The following is a 23,816-nucleotide window of genomic DNA, read 5'->3' as shown; positions in this document are numbered from 1 at the left end:
CAGCAGTTCATTTGAACAGAGACGACAATCGAAGGAAGCCAAGTGGTGAGTGGTCAAACACTTCCCATCGCAAACGCTGCAGGAACGTCCTCATTGCCCCTACAGTGTGCGGCCGAGAACTGTCATGAAGAAGGAAATGCATGACAATTAAGTTTTGTGGGATTTCATGAAATCGGGAGAACTCTCTCAGCAGACACCCATACTTGGTGGGAGACACTACTCTTTTAGGCATCTTTACTCTCACAGTGCGCTCAGAACTAGAGACACTGCCCAGCGTGTCTGTGCAAAGCCTCATCAGATTTTCACTGTGGCTTCCATTCCCGGACTGACCGTTCCTTACTCTCCATATAGCGCTTGTACAAACATAACTTTATTTGCATTTAATGCAATGCAAGCGAGAGAAAAATAGGAATTTTACATGTAATTAATATATGTACATTTGATAGTACTGTAGGACAAAATACGTGTGACGTATGTTAGGGAACAAGAATGAGGCTCCCAGTATGTTACTTGTAGAAAAGAATTTAGAAAGAAATTGTTCAAACAGGATGTCTGTATTCTTGTATACTCTGTCACTATAATTTACATCTGATATCTATACAGTCTCTTAAGATCGTGGTCAGGTTAATTAGTAGATAACTGTATTTGACAATAAACTGAAACATATACATATATCATATATGAAGAAAAGAAAAATGCAATTAGAATCGATAATACCTCCGGTCACCCACAGCGTCGATAATTGTTTGGTATTTGCGAGGCACGCTTGAAACCAAGTTTTCCGCGTATTCACGTGGAAGAGACCCACATACATCTAATTTTCGTTATCAGCTGTTTCAGAGTGAAGATCTTTTTTGCTTGCAACTTCTTTTTGATGTAAGACCACAATTCAACAGAACTAGCGTCAGGTGACTGAGTGCTGATACAGTATCTGCACCTTTCTCCTTTTTCCAGCCGCTGTAAGTCTGCTGCAGTGTTTCGGACCATTGTCCTCCTGCAGAATCCAGTCTTCATTTTTGCCGCTGAACCAACGTTTGGCAGTCGGCATCAAACGTATTTGATGAACACGACGCGTAAGCTGAACTCATGTCCCAGCTTGTGTATCTCAGTCAAGAACTCAAAGTTAGCTAATGCTTTATGAACATTACATGAAGGACAAAGGTTTCCTCTCTTGGGATTGAAAGAACTAAAGCGATCTGTGTGTAATGTCGATGCGCTCTTGCTTAACAGCCTCTAATTACAATTTTCTCATCATAATGGCTAGACAATATATTTTTTTGTTTTTTCAGAAAACAGTGCTGCACACACAATATTATAAGCAGATCGCCGTTGAAATAACAACTTTATATAATTTTAAGCATGTAACTACGATATTCGTCTATATCCCTTACGACGCCGGATGTCTAGTTACTCAACGGAGATATGAGTGGAACAGCGTTCAACATGAAATAACTAAGTAAATGAAATTAAAATGATATTGACTTGTACTTAGACTTTGTGCAGGAAATAAATCAAAGCAATACATCGAAATGTAGAGCAATTTTTATCAGTATGATGTTGAAAAGGAGCATACTGTCCTTTCTTACAGGATCTCAAAAATTGTTTAATACATTTTATATACCTAAATAAATATCCCAGTATTACAACGATATATTTTTCAAACTTTATTGAGTTATTATAAGAGTTCCTTTTGTCCTACGACAGCATTTAGTTCAAGACAAATATGCGATTGCTATCTTCACTTACATCTTACATCCAAATAACACCATGTACAATGGAGGGTGTTGCTGTTGAATTTAAAACACCTGTGTTTATCGCTTTACAGTAAACTTCCCATTATATGAATTTGTCGCTCGATGTCAAAGTGGACTTAACTGATACAAGTATTGCAATGCATAGGCGAGTATCGTGTGTAGAGGATGGAGAGAACGAATTATCGTCTGCCTGGTGCATTAAGTTTTCTTCAGTTGATGTTGACCGACTGCCTGGCGCATTAAGTTCTCTTCAGTTATCGTACTCTGAAGGTCGCCAGCAGACTGACCATGCCAGAAATATACACTGACAGGTAACTATAAATATAAATAAATGTAATAGAATGTACCGAGCGTAAAAAGACGAAAAATGATCCATTGTGGTTTACATTGTCTGCCACCGTAGCTGACCGAACGAAGTGGCGCAGTGGTTAGAACGCTGTACTCGTATTCTGGAGGAACACGATTCAAATCCGCGTCCGGCCTGCCTGATTTAGGTTTTCCAAGATTTCCCTAAATCGCTTCAGGCAAATGCCGGGATAATACCTTTGAAAGAGCACAGGCGACTTCCTCCCCCTCCTTCCCTAATCCGATGAGACTGACGTCCTCGCTGTTTAATCCCCTCTCACAAATCAACCAACCCACCTCCGTAACTGAGTGGCCAGCGCAGCTGGTTGCAGTGCATGGGGCCCGGGTTTGATTCCTGACACTGGCAGGGATTTTTCATTGGAGGGAGGACTGAAATGGGGTACACACATCCTCTTAACACCAGTTGCGGATATACCTGACCGAGTAGTAGCAGCTACAGGTCAAGAAAACTGCCGCCGGGAGAGCAATGTTGTGACCCCACGCCCCTTCATACAGCAACCAGTGACGTCATGACACGGGGGTCGCTCGGTACCGAAGGGTCTTCCAGGGCCTGTGCACGAAGTTTACTCATGGTTTTTCATCTACAGCGACATCTATGCTCCGAAAGCCATCATAAAGTACTGTATGTCTCATTGTCAAAATCCCCTCTCCTCCCTCTTTTTCCTATTCCAAACACGAATAGTGTGCAGGAAGAACGATTGTTGATAAGCATTCTTGTGAGCTCGTATCTCTCTAATTTTGACTTCATGGGGTCTTTTCACGTAACGAAGAACTGACCACCAGATGTGTTGCAGTGGAGAAGCAGCAGGAGCAAAATGACTCAGTGACTTCGAACGTGGACTGCTAAATGTATGTCACTTGAGTATCAGTCCATTGGGGATGTTCAAACCCATTAAAAAGCTGCCCAAATCGACTCTTGGTGAATTGCGAAGGAATAACCGAATCTAAATGTGCTCGAAAATTATAAATTACCTCGAAGAAAACGGTGTATTGACACACAGTCAACATGGGTTTAGAAAACATCGTTCCTGTGAAACACAACTAGCTCTTTATTCACATGAAGTATTGAGTGCTATTGGCAAGGGATTTCAGGTCGATTCCGTATTTCTGTATTTCCTGAAGGTTTTTGACACTGTACCACACAAGCGACTCGTTGAGAAATTGCGTGCTTATGCAATATCGTCTCCGTTATGTAACTGGATTTGTGATTTCCTGTCAGAGAGTAATTGACGAAAAGTCATCGAATAAAGCAGAAGTGATTTCTGGCGTTCCCCAAAGTTGTGTTATGAGCCCTTTGCTGTTCCTTATCTATATAAACGAGTCTCGAGACAAAATGAGCAGCCGTCTTCGGTTGTTTGCAGATGACGCTGTAGTTTATTGACTAATAAAGTCATCAGAAGATCAAAACAAACTGCGAAACGATTTAGAAAAGATATCTGACTGGTGCGAAAATTGGCAGTTGACACTAAATAACGAAAAGTGTGAGGTCATCCACGTGAGTGCTAAAAGGAACTCGTTAAACTTCGGTTACACGATAAATCAGTCTAATCTAAAAGCCGTAAATTCAACTAAATACCTAGGTATTACAATTACGAACAACTTAAAGTGGAAGGAACACATAGAAAATGTTGTGGGGAAGGCTAACCAAAGGCTGCGTTTTATTGGCAGGACACTTAGAAAATGTAACAGACCTACTAAGGAGACTGCCTACACTACGCTTGTCCATCCTCTTTTAGAATACTGCTGCGCGGTGTGGGCTCCTTACCAGATAGGACTGACGGAGTACATCGAAAAAGTTCAAAGAGAGGCAGCATGTTTTGTATTATAGCGAAATATGGGAGAGAGTGTCACAGAAATGATACAGGATTTGGACTGGACATCATTAACAGAAAGGCGTTTTTCGTTGCGACGTAATCTTCTCACGAAATTCCAATCACCGACTTTCTCCTCCGAATGTGAAAATATTTTGTTGACACTGACGAATATTATATTTTGTGTATGTTTGTGTGATATAATGAATTACTCCTAGAATAACCAATCAACCAGTCAAGGAAACATTGTAACTGAGTCCTATATGAGGGGTGTGTCGCTGAACATGATGTTTAAGCGATCAAATATTTAGAAATAACTTTTTGTGTTTATTCTACATTGGATGTCGATGAGTAGTTTATGTCCACCATTTTCGTGGTGTAATGGTTCAAAACAGACTCGTGGTTTTGGTAGGATCAGTACTTCCGTCTACTAAATGTTCCTGTCACAACTGATGTAAAAATACGATATTTTGACGTGCAGCAGCCCTTCAGAGCATTCAAGATTACGGCGTCTGGTCTGCAGCAGCTGTTGTGTTCGACTTCATACGCAACGGTTAGGAGAGGTTGGCAACAGAGTGGTGCGGGAAATGACGTCGTAGGAAAGCTGGACAGGAGCAGAAATGATTAGCGAGCAAGTTAACCCAACGAACGAAAGATTACCTTAACTTGTATTTCCCTGTGCAACGAAGATGCATTACAAATATTGCAGCAAGAAACACAGTCCAGCCATCACAATGTCAACGTGGATGAGGCTACTAGACAGTGTCAGCGTAGCGTCCCTTAGCGGGCGCTGCCGCCGGCCATCCTATATCGTGACGGCAGAGGGCGCTCGAAGTTCAGACCGCTGGTGGCGTGACTCGGCGGGCGTGCTTCACTGGCTCCACCGCATGCCGCGTAGTCGCTAACGGTGTTGGACGGAGACTTGCAATTCTGTTGCCAATGTAACGGCACCGGTGGTATTGTATTGACATGTGATACACCAGCAGCAATTAAGCAACATACAGTATTATCATGTCCAGCGGCAAACCAGACCTTTCAAGTTGACGGCGTCTAGTGGGCAGCAACAATTTGGCCACGCGGTTTCAGGCGAATAGCGGAGGTCCGAGTCCTTCGGGCATGGGTGTGTGTTGCCCTTAGCGTAAGTTAGTTTAAGTAGTGTGTAAGTCTAGGGACCGATGACTTCAGCAGTTTGGTCCCTTAGGAATTCAGGCACACATAAAAAACGTAAGTCCATTCGCCTTGTTAAGAACGTCCTGTAATTCGAGTACCTGCAAGTATGACAGGAACCTCACCAGAATAGGTCTGACTAGGCGACTTGTCTCGGGAGGACGGAACACAGATCAATGTGCGGATATATGAAAGCACCGGAAAACTCCTGGAAAACTACTTGTTCACTAAGTCATGGCATCATCTGTCAGAAACGCTCCCTATGATTCACGGTCTACTATTCATACAGTAGTAACAAAATTACTTTCGGTTGGTGTTGTAAGAAGGAGAAGCATTGAAGATATAATGGAATGTTGCACAAAATACAAAGAAGGAGGTGATCCGATGTTTCTGAAAGAGAACGTACATTCTCAGAAATTGTTTCCTCAAATTGTGACCTATATTTGTTACCAGCAGACTTCCTCTCCCAGGAATTCCCTCTTTTCATATGTTGTTCTCGGACTTTTACGTACTTCTTGCTTTGTCCGTCATGGGTTGTTTTGCTTCCAAGATAGCAGAATCCGCAATTTCGTCTACTTCGTGACCACTTATTTTGATGCTAAAGTTCTCGCCATTCTTATTCCTGCTACTTCTCATTACTTTCGTCTTTCTTCGATTAACTATCCATATTATCAACTCTTTAGCTTGTTCATTCCATTCAACAGATCCTGTAATTCTTCTTTACTTTCACTGAGGACAGCAGAGTCATCAGGAAATCTTTTCATTGATGTCCCTTCACCTTGAATATTAATCTCACTCTTGAACCTTTCTTTTATTTTCGTCTTTGCGTCTTCGATGTTTAGATTGAATAGTTGGGGGCGAAAGACTACATCCCGGTCTTACACCTTTTCAATCCGAGTTCTTCGTTCTTGCTCTTCCACTTTTATTGTTCCCTCTTGGTTGTTGTACACACTCGCATTGTATATAATCCATATTTCCCGATAGCTTACTTCTAGTTCTCACAAATTTTATTTTGTACTATTTTACATTGTCGAAGGCTTTTTCCAGGTTGATTTTCCATCAGTTTTACTTCCATTTACCAAGCGCAACTTCAGAACTGCCTATCTGTTGTCTTTAACTTTCCTAAAGCCAAACTGTCACCCAATAGATGCTCAATTTCCTTTTCCATTCTTCTCTGTATATTATACTTGTCACTAGCTTGGATGCATGCACTGTGAACCTTACTGTGCGATATTTCTCAGACTCATCTGCCCTTGCTATCTTTGGAATAGTGTGGGCGATATTTTCCTTAAGTCTGCTGATATGTCGGCTGTCTCCTAAATTCTCGCACAACTCAAACATATATTAAACTGGTTTTAGTTGCTTTAACGTTTGAATTCGGTGCTTTCTTTTTTTATGATACATATGCAGTCCTTTGAAAGTACAGGGTGTCTATAATTAAAGTTCCTGTTTCAAAACGCTTTAAAATCGAACCACTGCTCAGAAGGGCGTCTAATTTGAACAGCATATTATTGACAAAGGGGGAAATGGCGTGGAATAAAAAAAATTAACGAAAATTTTACAAATATTTGGCGCTCTAAGGGTCAGGATATGGACACCAACAGATACGCGGCACAGAGATGTCCCTCAGTTGGCGTCTGAGACGCTCAGCACAACTTTCTCCATGAAGGATCGCTCGCTGCTGACAAAGCTCTTTTACAAGAACGGTAAAATGGAAATGAGCGTTTGGTGTCATTGGCCGGGAGGCCCCCTGCGGGGCAGGTCCGCCCGCCTTGGTGCAGGTCTTACTACATTCGACGGCACATAGGGCGACCTGCACGTCAGATGGGGACGAAATGATGATGAAGACAACACAACACCCAGTCCCTGAGCGGAGAAAATCCCCGACCCAGCCGGGAATCGAACCCGGGCCCGTAGGACGGCAATCAGTCACTCTGACAACTCAGTTGTCGGGACGGACACAAGTATGGTAACTGTGCTCCAGCAGCTGAAGAAGTTACGGGCACTCAAGGGTATGGAAAAAGTCATTAGTCCGGTGTATGCTATGGGTATGGAGTCGAGCAGTGTTACGCAAACATGCAGTGCACAGTAAATAGCACGAACGTTGGACACGCCTGCGATCAGGGAGCATAAAATCCTACGAGACATCCTGCATTGCTATCCATATAGAATCACTCACGTTCAGGAGTTGCTTCCCGCTGGATTGCCAGCAAGACAAACGTTCGCTGTGCAATATCTTGCTCGTATGGAGTGGCCATGTAACAGTCTGTGGATAGGCGAAACCCATTTCCATCTCCAAGGATATGCCAAAACGCAGAATTGCGGGACATGGCAATGACAAATCCGTACGCATATCAACCGGTACCACTTCGTTCTGCAAAAATAAATGAGTGGTGCGAGTCGAAGGCATCGATAATCGCAGGGCCGCATTTTTTCGAGGGATGAGCCCTGCGATTTCTGTTCCCTGTACCATCACAGATAAACACCATGAAAGTCTTTTGAGCATCATCGTTATTCCGACCCTTCAACGGATTGGATGTGTGGGTAAATCACTTTTATGCAAGGTGGCGCTCGTCCGCACATTGTATAGCTATTGAAGCCGCTGCTGCGGAGGCATCAGCCGTTATTTCCCTTGCCTGGCCGACCAGTTCCATGTGACTTCTGGCTGTGGGACTATCTGAAAGATATTGTGTTCAGTGCTCAGGTTAGGAGCACAACTGAACTGATGGCACGCACTGCGCCACGCACTCTGAACGTAACACCGGGAACACTTTGCTCTGTTGTAGAACATGCTGTTCATCAGTTTGATCTTGTGACAGAAAGCATATTGAACATGTCTCGCGCCAGTCTCACAATTAGAAACAGATATTAGTTTGACAACTTCTTATGCGGTTTTTCACTGCAGCACTATTAAAAACCGATGCCAGTTTGCTTTTTATGCGGTTTTTGGTCTCAGGACGATTAAAAATCGATTTTTTTCCATCCGATGTGGGACGAACTTGGGGTGATGGATGGGCATACCTAACTAACACTGCAACAACTGTTGACTGCCCAACTTGTGCAGTCGTGTGCATTGGACAGTATGGTTGGGGTTATGTGCAACTCAAACCACAGCCGTCGCATTGCGATTCATCTGCTATTTGTAGCCGACCCCATTTAGGGTATTGCTAAAATTTTCGATAATTTTCTTTCTTCCATGACGGTACGCCTTGCGTCAAGGATAAGCTGTTCAAATTTCGCTTCAGTGGTTCTCTTCGCACAGCGTTCCCAAACTGGTACTTCAATTGTGGACACATTGTGTATCTTATTTAGTATACATTTTATAATGCTCTTATATCTTCCAATTGGCATGCTGTCAAACATATCCAAAATTTTAACTATAAAGAAAATTGTTTTCATCTTTCGAAGTCACATATAGAAGACTGCGCATCTAGGTCTAAAGTGGGAAGAAAAGCTGTATACGTCCTATACCATCTATGACAACGTATCTTACATACATTACATGCTACTCCTCAGGATTGGATCACATTTTATTTCACTTTTGTTATGAAGTGCACCTTGTAAAATAGAAGAGATACTATTTAAATTCTGTATTTGTAATTTGGGTTTTATTTTCCATTGCAGTTTATGAATATTCAGTCATAAGTATGAACTTTGTGATCATCACATCGAAAAGTAAATAAATTAAGATCACTTTCCGTAATTACTGTGCTTCTTCGAGCAATCCAGTCCCCTTCACCCATAGTTATTACAAAGGAAAACAGTTCGTAAGAACCCTCTGGTTCTTATACCTACTGGGCAAGTTGCGGAGATCGGACAGAAGTATTAGTGGCCCTTTCCTCCATCTTTCCTTAGTGCACTAAGTTTCAGTGGGTGCACTTTGCCGGCCTGGGCCGCCGATCGGTTCTAGGCACTACAGTCTGCAACTGCGCTACCGCTACGGTCGCAGGTTCGAATCCTGCCTCGGGCATGAATATGTGTGATGTCCTTATGTTAGTTAGGTTTAAGTAGATCTAAGTTCTAGGGAACTGATGACCTCAGAAGTTAAGTGCCATAGTGCTCAGGGCCATTTGAACCATTTGGGTGCACTTTACAGGACACCCCAACGTGCAGGAGGACCTAACTGATTATACCAGTTACCGTTCTATTTCCTTAATTTTTCCGAAATACTCGAAAAAAATGCACTTAACAGTAGTAGCACACACAAGTGGAAACAGTTTACTTAGCACATCACTGTTTGGATTCCAGAAGTGCTGCTCGACTGCGAATGCTACTTATTTATACATTCATTTATCAAATAGCACAAGCCTTAAATAATAATACATAGCCAGTTGGTATTTTTTGTGATCTTTGCAAATGATTGTGTACATTTTAGTAAGTATCTTAGAAATACTCAAATTTTCCTGGTACTGATTGCTTTATGCACATCTGGTTTGAATCACAGTTAACAAACAGAATGGAAAAGACTGTGCTCAATAACTCGGATAATGTCAAGAAGATAGAAAATTTTAGTGACTGGGGAAAAAAGAAATCACAGAGAGAGTGCCACAGGGTTCAATTTTGGGTCCACTCCTATTCCTTGTATATGTGAATGACTTTTCACTTATCATTAAACATGCAAAGTTGGTTCTTTTTGTAGTCGATATGTTCCCTTTAGAGAGAAAGCAGAGGAAGAGATGGTAAATTATGTTTTAGTAAAAATTATTAAACCTTCTCTGAAAACATACTTTCCTTAAATTTTGAAAAAAAGTCACTACATTCAGTTCTGTACAACAAACAGTGTTTCCAGCAATTGATGTAGCATATGAGCAGAACTCAGTAAATAGGGTAGAATGCTTCAAATTTATAGGTGTACATATTGATGATAACTTGAACTGGAAGAAGCATATTACTGAGCTTCTAAAAATAATCATGTTCAGCTACTATTATTCTTGGTATAATTAATAATCATGGAAACATAAGTATCAGCCTCCTAACATATTTCGCGTATATCCATTCAATGATGTTTCACGGAATACTTGCATATACGCGAGCAGTAACAATAATATTTGATGCTCTGATGCTCACCCACAGACGTTATGTAGGTACCTATTCAAGGAAATAGGCATTTTAACTGCATCATCACAATACATACACTAAATCGCCAAGGAAACTGGTATAGACATACGTATTGAAATACAGAGATACGTAAACACGTAGCATACGGTGCATACAGAGATACGTAAACAGGCAGCATACGGTGCTGCGGTCGGCAACGCCTATATAAGACAGCAAGTGTCTGGAGCAGTTGTTAGATCGGTTACTGCTGCTAAAATGGCAGGTTAACAATATTCAAGTAAGTTTGAGCGTGGTGTTTTAGTCGCAACCGAACTGTTGGACACAGCATCTCCGAGGTTACGATGAAGTGGGGATTTTCCCGTACAACCATTTCACGAGTGTATCGTGAATATCAGGAATCCGGTCAAACATCAGATCTACGACATCCCGGCGGCCGGGAAAACATTCTGCAAAAACGGGACCAACGACGCCTGAAGAGAAGTGCAGAAGTGCAACCCTTCCGCAAATTGCTGCAGATTTCAAAAAAATGGTTCAAATGGCTCTGAGCACTATGGGACTTAACATCTGTGGTCATTAGTCCCCTATAACTAAGAACTACTTAAACCTAAGTAACCTAAGGACATCACAAACATCCATGCCCGAGGCAGGATTCGAACCTGCGACCGTAGCGGTCACGTGGTTCCAGACTGTAGCGCCTAGAACCGCAAGGCCACGCCGGCCGGCCAGATTTCAATGCTGCGACATCAACAAGTGTCAGGGTGCGAACCATTCAACGAAACGTCATCGATATGGGCTTTTGGAGCCCACTCGTGTAGCCTTGATGACTACACGACACAAATCTTTACGCCTAGCCTGGGCCCGTGAAAACGGACACTGGACTGTTGATGACTGGAAACATGTTGCCTGGTTGACAAGTCTCGTTCCAAACTGTATCAAGTGGATGGTTGTGTACGGGTATTTAGACAACCTATGAATCAATGGACCCTGAATGTGAGCAGGGGACTGTTCTAGCTGGTGGACGCCCTGTAATGGAGTGGGGTGTGTGCAGATGGAGTGATAAGGGACCCCTGATTCATCTAGATACGACTCTGACAGGTGACACGTAAGTAAGCATCCTCTCTGATCACCTGCATCCATTCATGTCCCTTGTGCATTCCGATGGACTTGGGCAATTCCAGCAGGACAATGCGACACTGACACATCCAGAATTGCTTCAGAGTGGCTCCAGAAACACTCTGAGTTTAAACACTTACTTTGGCCACCAAACTCCCGAGACATGGACATTACTGAGAATATCTGCAATGCGTTGCAACGTGCTGTTCAGAAGAGATCTCCGCTCCGTCGTGCTCTTACGGATTTATGGACAGCCCTGCAGGATTCATGGTGTCAGGTCTCTCCAACACTATTTCCGACATTAGTCGAGTCCATGCCACGTGGTGTTGCGGCACTTATGGATGCTCATGGGGGCTCTACACGATATTAGGCCGATGTGCCAGTTTATTTGGCTCTTCAGTATATATTCGGTAATGAATATCGTCATAAAGAGGTCATCAGAGTTTGAAAAGAACAGTGATGTTCTTATCTACAAGAAGAGAGGGAAAAATGCCGTCCGCGCGAGGTAGCCGCGCGGTATCTGGCGTCTTGTCACGGTCCGCGCGGCTCCCCCCCCCCCCCCCCCCGCCCTTCTCGGAGGTTCGAGTCTTCCCTCGGGCATGGGTGTGTGTGCGTTGTCCTTAACGTAAATTAGATAAATTAGATTAAGTAATGCGTAAGCTTAATAACCGATGACCTCAGCAGTTTGGTCCCATAAGACCTTACCACAAATTTCGAAATTTCCAAAAATGCGGTTTATTACCCATTGGTACAACTGTCAGTAGCTCATGTAGCTATAAATTTTTTTGATCATTTGTCCAATAACATAAAATGTCTTCGAAGCAAATTTTAAATCAAATTTAAAATAATTTTTCCTGGACAGTTCCTTCTACTCTGCTGATAAGTGCGTAGCCAGTAGAAGTAAATAAAGAATAGTTTGATGAGTAGGACTAAAAATAATAATGTTAACACTAATAATGTATACATGTCCTTTGTATACATATCCTTTAAACTGAAAGAATCATTCAAATGATCTATGAAACACGTAACTAACTAACTGGGAGCACGTACCTCACTATGAATCAAAGCACAGCCTCCCGTGAAACTACACGATGTGCTGTGGGCAGTAACCCACATTCATAATGAGCACATACAATACTCCTGTTTCAGTTCGCTAGTGGTTCTCCTGCCTACCACCGCTACTGCACATAACACGCCAGAATTACAAAAGGGCTGGCGTTTCCGGAGAGAAGAGCCATAAATTTACCCCTTTGGGATTCATTCCCTCGGAAAGACAGTAAACTAGCATTTTTGTGGGTTTGTAACCGGAGCACAGCTATTAGTTTACCATCAGTGAAACAGTGTTTCCGACGAGGCTTTGGAAAAGGACGCAGCGTTTTTAAAACGGCGCCGGCCGTAAATTTGTGAGGAGGCGCAGCTGCTGGCGGCATATGGCGGCCGCGGGCAGGTAGTCGCGCCCCGCTGCGCCATTGTTCAGTCCGCTCTACCTGCTGTCTGCTGTCTGCTGCCGCGCTGACGGACCGCCTCCCCCGCTACCCCCACCTGTCAAATCAGGCCCACCCTCCGCTGTCGACTGCTCCATCGCATTTCCAGAATCAATCTTTGCTGCTGCAGCGGTGTGTACTTGGGTCGCACAGAGTAACTTTGAAAATAACGTAGCTCTAGGTTATTCAATCTGTACATTGAGCAAGCAATAAAGCAAACAAAAGATAAATTTGGAGCAGAAATTAAAATTCAGAGAGAGAAGAAATAAGAACTTTGAGGTTTGCCAGTGACATTGTAATTATGTCAGAGATAGCAAAGGACTTACTAGAGCAGTTCAACGGAATGGACAGTGTCTTGGAAGGGTGATATAAGGTGAGCATCGACCAAAACAAAACAAGGATAATGAAATGTAGTCGAATTAAATCAGCTGAGGGAATTAGATTAGGGAATGAGACACTTGAAACAGTAGATAGGTTTTGCCATTTGGGCTGCGGAATAACTAATGATTAATGATGGCCCAAGTGGAGAGGATATAAAATGTTTACTGGCAATGGCAAGAGTAGCGTTTCTAAAGAAAAGAATTTTGTTGGCATTGAATATAGATTTAAGTGTTAGGAAGTCTTTTCTGGAAGTATCTGAATAGAGTGTACCTATGTTTGGAAGTGAAACATGGATGATAAACAGTTTAGACAATTTGGTGCTACAGAAAAATGCTGAAGATTAAATGGGTTGATCACGTAACTAATGAGGAGATACTGAATAGAAACGGGGAGAAAAGAAATTTGTGGTACAATCTGACTATAAGAAGGAATCGACTGATAGGGCACATTCTGAGACATCAAGGTATCACCAATTTAATACTGGAGGGCAGTGTTGGGTTAAAATCGTAGAGGGAGACAAAAAGTTGAATACAGCAAGCAGATTCAGAACGATGTAGGTTGCAGTAGTTTTTCCGGAGATGATGATGCTTCACAGGATAGAGTAGCATTCAGAGCTGCATCAAACCAATCTTCGTGCTGAAGACCACAACAAGAACAGGTTAACTTTGTGCATGAAATCAAACATATTATTCCTCAAATCAAACTCATTTTTTCTCAACGTAGAGTAATCGTACAGGGAACAACATTTTAAACCGGCTTCTGACATTGCATACCTATTTTGCGCTAAAACTCATTATTTGTCGAAAATTTTAGTATAAAAGAGAGTTTTAACTATCGTAGATAAAAGAACATCATGTATGCCCATATTTTGCTAATTACGAATAAGAAACTCCCTTTTCATATTATCTTATTACAAATACCATTTTATTTCTTTTAAAGTACTTATTAAGTGGATAATTTGTATACAACATTGTCATGGATAATAACTGTGACCACTGTGGTAGCTAATTATCTCTGCCCGTCGTACAGGTTGACTTTTCTACACGAATATACGAGAGTCGTTCAATAAGTCATGCAACACATTTTTCCTCGGACAAATTAGGTTGAAAAAATGCGAAATAGCACGGTAAGTCGTTTGGCGAGGGGTGTGTCATGATCACAACAACGTCGCGCAAACTTGTCCGATCTGCCGCTTATTGTGCTACCTGCAGTAAACTGAAGAAACACCTTCAGCGTGCTCGTCATCGCAATAATGCAAACGAACTTCTCCTTCTCCATGACAACGAAATGCCCCACACAAGTCTGAGCAAACGAGAGGAGCAAAAAACTACACTGGACTGTTTTTCCGCATCCACCCTACAGCCCGGATCTCACTCCTTCCGACTTCCATGGGTCTGCGGGAAGCAGTGCATGGATGCTGTGGAGGTTATTGATGCAGCAAGGCATTGGCTCCGACGTCGACAAGTAGCGTGGTAACATGCATACAGGCCCTCCCAGTAAGTCGGCCTAAGGCCGTCGCATTGAAGGGAGATCATGTTGAAAAATAGTATTTTGTAGCCAAAAGAGCGGAGAATAATATGGTGTACTGGAATCCTGAAAAAATCAACCTGCTTTCAGACAAAAGGGTTGCATAGCGTATAGAACGCCCCTCGTTGCTCGCCAGAAAAGGATGATTCCTTACAGCGATACATATATTTGGTTGAATCTTATAGAACAAGAGGCTAGAACGCAGCGAGGGGCAGATTTCTAGTCTGCCGCGATAGTTGCTTGCGCTGATGCTGCTGATGAACAGCTGGTGCTCTCGTATGCTGCTCAACAGGTTCGTAAAAATCGGAAGATGAGCAAAATGGATGTACTTGTGCTCCCCTTGCAAGATGTTATTCAACAAATACTCCCGTAATGTTGTGTCATTGAAATTCACAAGAATCGCTGCGTTCTGCCACGTCCAAACGATCTTTCTAGATATTGAATGAGTGTTTTCAGAGACTCGTTCCACTAGTGGCAAAGTGAAAAAGGAGCCTTGGGGGGAATATTATGAAGTTAGTGGAAGTCAACGGAGTAAAAAATTTGAACCAGAGTAAACAGGAGGCAGTTTCCAGCCTGTTGCACAGAACGCTTATTCCTCTTGGAGTTCAGTACATACAAACAGATCTAAATGACAAAGTACAGAGATTATACGACTTCTATCTGTCTGACCCAATGGAGGATGCACTCCGCGGGAAGCAGTACGTGGATGATTGGAAGATTACTGACACAGCGAAACGTCCCCGACGTCGACCAGTAGAGTGGTACCATGCGGGCATGCAAGCCTCCAGGAATGTGCCGTACAGCACTCACACTGAACGGAGAGTACGTTGATAAATAGGTTTTTGTAGCCAAAAGAGTAGGGAATAATAGGAGTGTTGGAATCCCGCATAAAACTAACTTTCTTTCAGAAAAAAGTGTTGCATTACTTACTGAGCATCCCTCTTTCTCTTGTATTGTGATTTACCTAGCTGCTACCGACAAATGTGCTTATTGTGACTGAAAACGTTTATTCAGATGGTTCAAATCGCTGTGAGCGCTATGGCACTTAACAACTGAAGTCATCAGTCCCCTAGAACTTAGAATTACTTAAACCTAACTAACCTAAGGACATCACACACATCCATGCCCGAGGAAGGATTCGACACTGCGACCCTAGCAGTCGCGCGGTTCCGGACTGAAGCGCCTAGAACTGCTCGGCCACCGTGGCCAGAGAGAACGTTTATCGGTTGGAAGTTATAGTTAATGTGACCTCCTGACAATCCCTGATCTCTGCCCGTCGTACAAGCCGGGCAAACACTCTGAATGCAAAGCACATGTTTAGACAAATTCTTTGAGACAAATATAAATTTGTATTTGCTTCTTCTATAGTGCACTTAAGTGCACTACGGCAGCATATAGTAAGAAATGCAGTTAAAATCCTAAAATACAGTTTGAGGTCATTGGCGTCTCAGTGATATACCAGGAAACCTACACATTTTGCAGTTACAAACGCTTCAAAGGACAGAATTCTATTTACCAAATACCGACTTCACTAATGGGCGACTATAAGTAGCTTTTTCAAGGGCAACAAAATCAACTAACATCCTTTTATCCCTTAAAGAAAATGAAAAACGAGAAGCACACGAAGGTTAAATTCTTACGTCATCGAGTTATTTTAATGTTCTCTAAAGAATTTTGTTTAAAATTATCTGCATGGAAATTTATATACTAGGATGTACCATAAATTCATGATTATTATTTCACGTCGCTCGGTTCATTTTTAAAAATGGTCTCTCTTCATTCCCATAACTTCCCTTATCCCAACGACTTCACGTATTCCAAGTACTGCCATTACTTCAAACTATTCAAGTGCGAAAGTTTCGCACGGGTCCGCTGGTTCAAGTAAGTACCGCTATAGCCACCCTCGTCGTGTGACTGTAGGGAAACTGGTGGGACTCTCGGTTTTATATCCAGACGACGGCATCTGAACGACTGTCTAAAGCCATCGTGGCATCTCAGAGGCGGAGAATGCTGAATGGCGCCGTGTGAGATTATGCTCGTTTCACAACAATTCCTACAAACGTGACGTCATTTTGAACGAACGACTTTGGACTGAAGAAACTACGACGTTATTCGTACGCTAGCACTTCTCCGTGTGATATTTGATCCCTGTCTCGCTAATAATATTCTATCTTGAAGGTTATCATCGTTCATGCGTTATTAAGTGACATTTAATGATAAAGGTGATGTGTTTGCGATAATTTTTCAGTGGTCCATTACACTGAAACGGCATACTGCAAATTATAAAACAAGTGTATTTGATTCTTATTTTGTAAATTACTGACGACACTATCTCACTTCTAAAAGAGCACTCTTTATGAAGACATTAACCGTCGATAAATGGCATTATGTAGCAATAATTATAATAAATCACTCCAAGAATGACGTATTTTTGTAAAACTCCGGTATATGCTAATGAAATCTTGTGAGAGGCCCTTTTCGATTTCTAACGAAAGTCGACAGTCAATCATGCGGTCGTAGATATTGCGCCTGACGTGAAAATGACGCCACGTTTACGGGAACTGTTGTGAAACGAGCGTTATCCCGGCTTGTGCGCTAGAGGTTACACTTTCACCAGCGATCCAGGCGATGAACCACGCTGACTGAAATGGGAAATGTTAAAAGTGAGCAACCAGTCCGATATTTATCGAACTTTGTGAACATGTTCACCACACAACGTATATTAAATTGTTCAGCAGACGAAGAGAATGTTCCATCATTCGAAACAGTAACAGCTACGAACATGAATAGCTTAGAAGTCGGTATAGCGAATCAATAAAGGCAAGTCCTCCGGTCCACGCTGCGTTTCAGTCGGGTTCCTTTCAGAGTATGTGGATGCACTAGCTCCATACTTAGCAATCATATACAACTGCTCGCTCGACGAAAGATCCGTACCTAAGAACTAAAAAGTCTCACAGGTCTTACCATCACTCAAGAAAGGAAATGGGAGTATGACGCTGAATTACAAACCCATATTGCTGGCGTAGATTTGTAGTAGGAGTTTGGGACATATGCCATGTTCGAACATTATGAATTACCTCGAAGAAAACGATTTATGTCAAATAGCACGCTTTCAGAAAATATTGCTCTTGTGAAACATAACTAGCTCTTTACTCAACGAAGTGATGAGTGCTGTCGACAGGGGATCTCAAATTGAGTCCATGTTTCTAGATTTCCGGAAGGCTTTTGACCCAGTTCCTCACAAATAACTTCTAATGAAGTAGCGCTCCTACCAAGTAGCGTCGCGGTTCTGCAACTCGATTCGTGATTTGCTGTCAGAGAGGTCACGTTTCGTAGTAGTTGACGAAGAGTTGTCGAGTAAAACAAAAGTATATCTGGCGTTCCCCAAGAGAGTGTTATAGATCATTTGCAGTTCCAAATTTGTATAAATGATTTACGAAACAATCTGAGCAGCCATCTTAGATTGTTTGCAGGACGTTTGTATAATACGAAAAGTGCCAATTGACTTTAATGAAAAGTGTGAAGTCATCCACATGTCTACTAAAAGAAATACGCTAAGTTTCCGTTACACGACAAAGCGCACAGATTTAAAAGTTGACAGTTCAATTACTACGCTTGCCAGTCCTCTTCTGGTGGACTCCTGCGCGGTGTGAGATGCTCGGCAGATAGAAATGAGGAAGTTCAAAGAGTGGCGTCTCGTTTTATATTACCATGAAACATGGGAGAGAATGTCGTGGGTATGATATCCCAGTGGGGGTGACAATCACTAAAAGAAAGGCTTCGTTGTCGCGGCAGGATCTCTTCACATAATTTCAATCACCAAATTTCTCTTTGGAATGTGAATATATTTTGCTTGGTCCCATCTACATAGCGATAAATGATCATCGTAATAAAATAAGAGAATTCAGGGCTCGCACAGAAAGATTTAAGTATTAGTTTTTCGACAAAACTCTCTCCCAGGCACTTAATTTTGAATTTGCAGAGTGGTCATCAAGATGTAATTGTAGATGTAGACTTCATTCGTAACTGATGTCCATCATCAACTAATATTAGTTGTGACCTGGAAGAAAATAGCCTCCGAATGTCATTTCGAAAAATTTCTTGCCGTGTCTGAAACACACACAGCGTTGGTTCATGAAGGTTGCAAGTTGGCATAAACGTATAGGACTCGCCGTCGTGACTCAGGCGGACAGGCTAGACAAACATCCGTAAATTTTTCAAGGTGTATTTGGTGTCACCTACATTATCCTGCTGGATGAAACCATTTACGACCTTGGTAATGAAGGGTATTCTTGCCGTATACTGGATGAGCATTCAGCCTCGTTTCAGCAGTTACTACACTGAAGCGCCAAAGAAACTGGTATAGGCATGTGTATTCAAATACAGAGACATGTAAACAGGCAGAATATGCTGCGGTCGGCAACGCCTGTGTAAGAAAACACGTGTCTGGCGCACTTGTTAGATCGGTTACTACAGCTAGAATGGCAGGTTATTAAGATTAAAGTGAGTTTGAACGTGGTGTTACCGTCAGCGCACGAGCTATGGGACACAGCGTCTCCGAGGTAGCGAAGATGTGGGGATTTTCCTGTACAACCATTTCGCAAGTGTACCGTAAATATCAGGAATCCGGTAAAACATCAAATCCTTGCCGGCCGGGGTGGCCGAGAAGTCCTAGGCGCTACAGTCTGGAACCACGCGACCGCTACGGTCGCAGGTTCGAATCCTGCCTCGGGCATGGATGTGTGTGATGTCCTTAAGTTAGTTAGGTTTAAGTAGTTCTAATTTCTAGGGGACTGATGACCTCAGAAGTTTAGTCCCATAGTGCTCAGAGCCATTTGAACCAGCAAATCTACGGCAACGCTGCGTCCGGAAAAACATCCTACAAAACGGAACCAACGACGACTCAAGAGAATCATTCAACATGACAGAAGTGCAACCCTTCAACAAATTGCTGCAGATTTCAATGCTGGGTCATCAGTAAGTGTCAGCTTGGGAACCATTCAACGAAACATCATCGATTTGGGCTTTCGGAGCCGAAGGCCCTCTCGTATACCCTTGATGACCACGCGACAAAAAGCTTTACGCCTCACCTTGGGCCGTCAACACCGATATTGGACTGTTGATGACTGGAAACATGTTGCCTGGTTGGGAGTGTCTCGTTTCAAACTGTACCGAGCGGATGGAGTGTACGGGTATGGAGACAACCTCATGAATCCATGGATACTACATGTCAGAAGGATACTGTTCAAACTAGTGGAGGTTCTGTAATAGTGAGGGGCGTGTGTAATTGGAGTGATATGGGGCCACAGATACGTCTAGATACGACTCTGACAGATGACATGTACGTAAGCATATTGTCTGATCACCTGCATCCCTTCATGTCCATTGTGCATTCCGACGGACTTGAACAATTCCAGCAGGACAATGCGACACCCCACACAGAAGAGATCCCCACCCCCTCGTACTCTTACGGATTTATGGACAGCCCTGTAGGATTTGTGGTGTCATTTCCCTCCAGCAGTACTCCAGACATTAGTCGAATCTATGCCACATCGTGTTGCGGCCCTACACAATATTAGGCATGTGAACCACTTTCTTTGGCTCTTCAGAGTACATCGGTTCTGTTGTCACATCTGATGGCTCCTCACGCCAAGATTCCAACAGTTAGAGAGGTGTCGGTCACGAGAATCGCTGAATGCTGTGACCTATATCCAGATTTCAGATGTCGTAATTCTTCTGGGAAGACTCGTGTCTGTTCTTGTTGCCACGCTGTTGTCCTGAGTCCGTCACCACACGTTCCGCAGCGCAGTCATTTCGCTACAGCAAATTGTCTCCGCAGTCTGTTAGTAGGATGCTCTCATCTCCCTCGTGCCAATAATTCGATCTTTCTATTCGTCTAAAAGATGGCAATGAAACGCACGTATACGTCCTCCGACCATGCTGTGTTGAGATCCACATATAAAAACTTCCAGTAACGTTGGGCATACCAGTAGCATGATATACTCACATCATTCTTCATCTATAAGAATGGTCTATCTCTGAAATGGAAATACTCTTGCGTAAGGATGAAATTTTAATCAACACATTATAAAGGCATAGAAATACTGCAGTGTCGTTTGACTGTTATTGTTTAAGGCGATGATCGTGTAACCCTTTTTATATCCGTCAGCGTACATGATGCGCTCCTCTGTAACCTCCCTTTCTGAAGCGTCTTCTTCCACGCAATGCTAAGTGTATAACCGGTGCCTGGTAAGTTTAATGTCATTCAGTCGAATTTCAGTGACTTTTCTAATTACAGAGCCCCAATACCTCCAAACGTAAGCCAGATTCCTTTTGTATTCAAACATACTTGTGTTCTACATCTACATCTACATCTACATTGGTACTCCGCAAGCCACCCAACGGTGTGTGGCGGAGGGCACTTTACGTGCCACTGTCATTACCTCCCTTTCCTGTTCCAGTCGCGTGTGGTTCGCGGGAAGAACGACTGTCTGAAAGCCTCCGTGCGCGCTCTAATCTCTCTAATTTTACATTCGTGATCTCCTCGGGAGGTATAAGTAGGGGGAAGCAATATATTCGATACCTCATCCAGAAACGCACCCTCTCGAAACCTGGCGAGCAAGTTACACCGCGATGCAGAGCGCCTCTCTTGCAGAGTCTGCCACTTGAGTTTATTAAACATCTCCGTAACGCTATCACGGTTACCAAATAACCCGGTAACGAAACGCGCCGCTCTTCTTTGGATCTTCTCTATGTCTTCCGTCAACCCGACCTGGTACGGATCCCACACTGATGAGCAATACTCAAGTATAGGTCGAACGAGTGTTTTGTAAGCCACCTCCTTTGTTGATGGACTACATTTTCTAAGCACTCTCCCAATGAATCTCAACCTGGTACCCGCCTTACCAACAATTAATTTTATATGATCATTCCACTTCAAATCGTTCCGCACGCATACTCCCAGATATTTTACAGACGTAACTGCTACCAGTGTTTGTTCCGCTATCATATAATCATACAATAAAGGATCCTTCTTTCTATGTATTCGCAATACATTACATTTGTCTATGTTAAGGGTCAGTTGCCACTCCCTGCACCAAGTGCCTATCCGCTGCAGATCTTCCTGCATTTCGCTACAATTTTCTAATGCTGCAACTTCTCTGTATACTACAGCATCATCCGCGAAAAGCCGCATGGAACTTCCGACACTATCTACTAAGTCATTTATATATATTATGAAAAGCATGGTCCCATAACACTCCCCTGTGGCACGCCAGAGGTTACTTTAACGTCTGTAGACGTCTCTCCATTGATAACAACATGCTGTGTTCTGTTTGCTAAAAACTCTTCAATCCAGCCACACAGCTGGTCTGATATTCCGTAGGCTCTTACTTTGTTTATCAGGCGACAGTGCGGAACTGTATCGAACGCCTTCCGGAAGTCAAGAAAAATAGCATCTACCTGGGAGCCTGTATCTAATATTTTCTGGGTCTCATGAACAAATAAGGCGAGTTGGGTCTCACACGATCGCTGTTTCCGGAATCCATGTTGATTCCTACATAGTAGATTCTGGGTTTCCAGAAATGACATGATACGCGAGCAAAAAACATGTTCTAAAATTCTACAAGAGATCGACGTAAGAGATGTAGGTCTATAGTTTTGCGCATCTGCTCGACGACCCTTCTTGAAGACTGGGACTATCTGTGCTCTTTTCCAATCATTTGGAACCCTCCGTTCCTCTAGAGACTTGCGGTACACGGCTGTTAGAAGGGGGCAAGTTCTTTCGCGTACTCTGTGTAGAATCGAATTGGTATCCCGTCAGGTCCAGTGGACTTTCCTCTATTGAGTGATTCCAGTTGCTTTTCTATTCCTTGGACACTTATTTCGATGTCAGCCATTTTTTCGTTTGTGCGAGGATTTAGAGAAGGAACTGCAGTGCGGTCTTCCTCTGTGAAACAGCTTTGGAAAAAGGTGTTTAGTGTGTTTAGTATTTCAGCTTTACGCGTGTCATCCTCTGTTTCAATGCCATCATCATCCCGTAGTGTCTGCATATGCTGTTTCGAGCCACTTACTGATTTAACGTAAGACCAGAACTTCCTAGGATTTTCTGTCAAGTCGGTACATAGAATTTTACTTTCGAATTCAATGAACGCTTCACGCATAGCCCTCCTTACGCTAACTTTGACATCGTTTAGCTTCTGTTTGTCTGAGAGGTTTTGGATGCGTTTAAACTTGGAGTGGAGCTCTCTTTGCTTTCGCAGTAGTTTCCTAACTTTGTTGTTGTACCACGGTGGGTTTTTCCCGTCCCTCACAGTTTTACTCGGCACGTACCTGTCTAAAACGCATTTTACGATTGCCTTGAACTTTTTCCATAAACACTCAACATTGTCAGTGTCGGAACAGAAATTTTCGTTTTGATCTGTTAGGTAGTCTGAAATCTCCCTTCTATTACTCTTGCTAAACAGATAAACCTTCCTCCCTTTTTTTATATTCCTATTAACTTCCATATTCAGGGATGCTGCAACGGCCTTATGATCACTGATTCCCTGTTCTGCACTTAAAGAGTCGAAAAGTTCGGGTCTGTTTGTTATCAGTAGGTCCAAGATGTTATCTCCACGAGTCGGTTCTCTGTTTAATTGCTCGAGGTAATTTTCGGATAGTGCACTCAGTATAATGTCACTCGATGCTCTGTCCCTACCACCCGTCCTAAACATCTGAGTGTCCCAGTCTATATCTGGTAGATTGAAATCTCCACCTAAGACTATAACATGCTGAGAAAATTTATGTGAAATGTATTCCAAATTTTCTCTCAGTTGTTCTGCCACTAATGCTGCTGAGTCGGGAGGTCGGTAAAAGGAGCCAGTTATTAACCTAGTTCGGTTGTTTAGTGTAACCTCCACCCATAATAATTCACAGGAACTATCCACTTCTACTTCACTACAGGATAAACTACTACTAACAGCGACGAACACTCCACCACCGGTTGCATGCAATCTATCCTTTCTAAACACCATGAGACTGTGTTCGCCCTCCGCTATTTTTTTTTTTTCAAAATTTTGTTTTGTAGATATGTTGATGATCAGCCTAGAGATCGGCAATAGTACAGACTGCCCACCCTAACTGTTGCCACATTCGCACAGCTATACGACTTTGTT

Source organism: Schistocerca piceifrons, chromosome 4, assembly GCF_021461385.2.
Source record: "Schistocerca piceifrons isolate TAMUIC-IGC-003096 chromosome 4, iqSchPice1.1, whole genome shotgun sequence".
NCBI lineage: Eukaryota > Metazoa > Arthropoda > Insecta > Orthoptera > Acrididae > Schistocerca > Schistocerca piceifrons.
Note: the sequence above shows the minus strand (reverse complement) of the source record.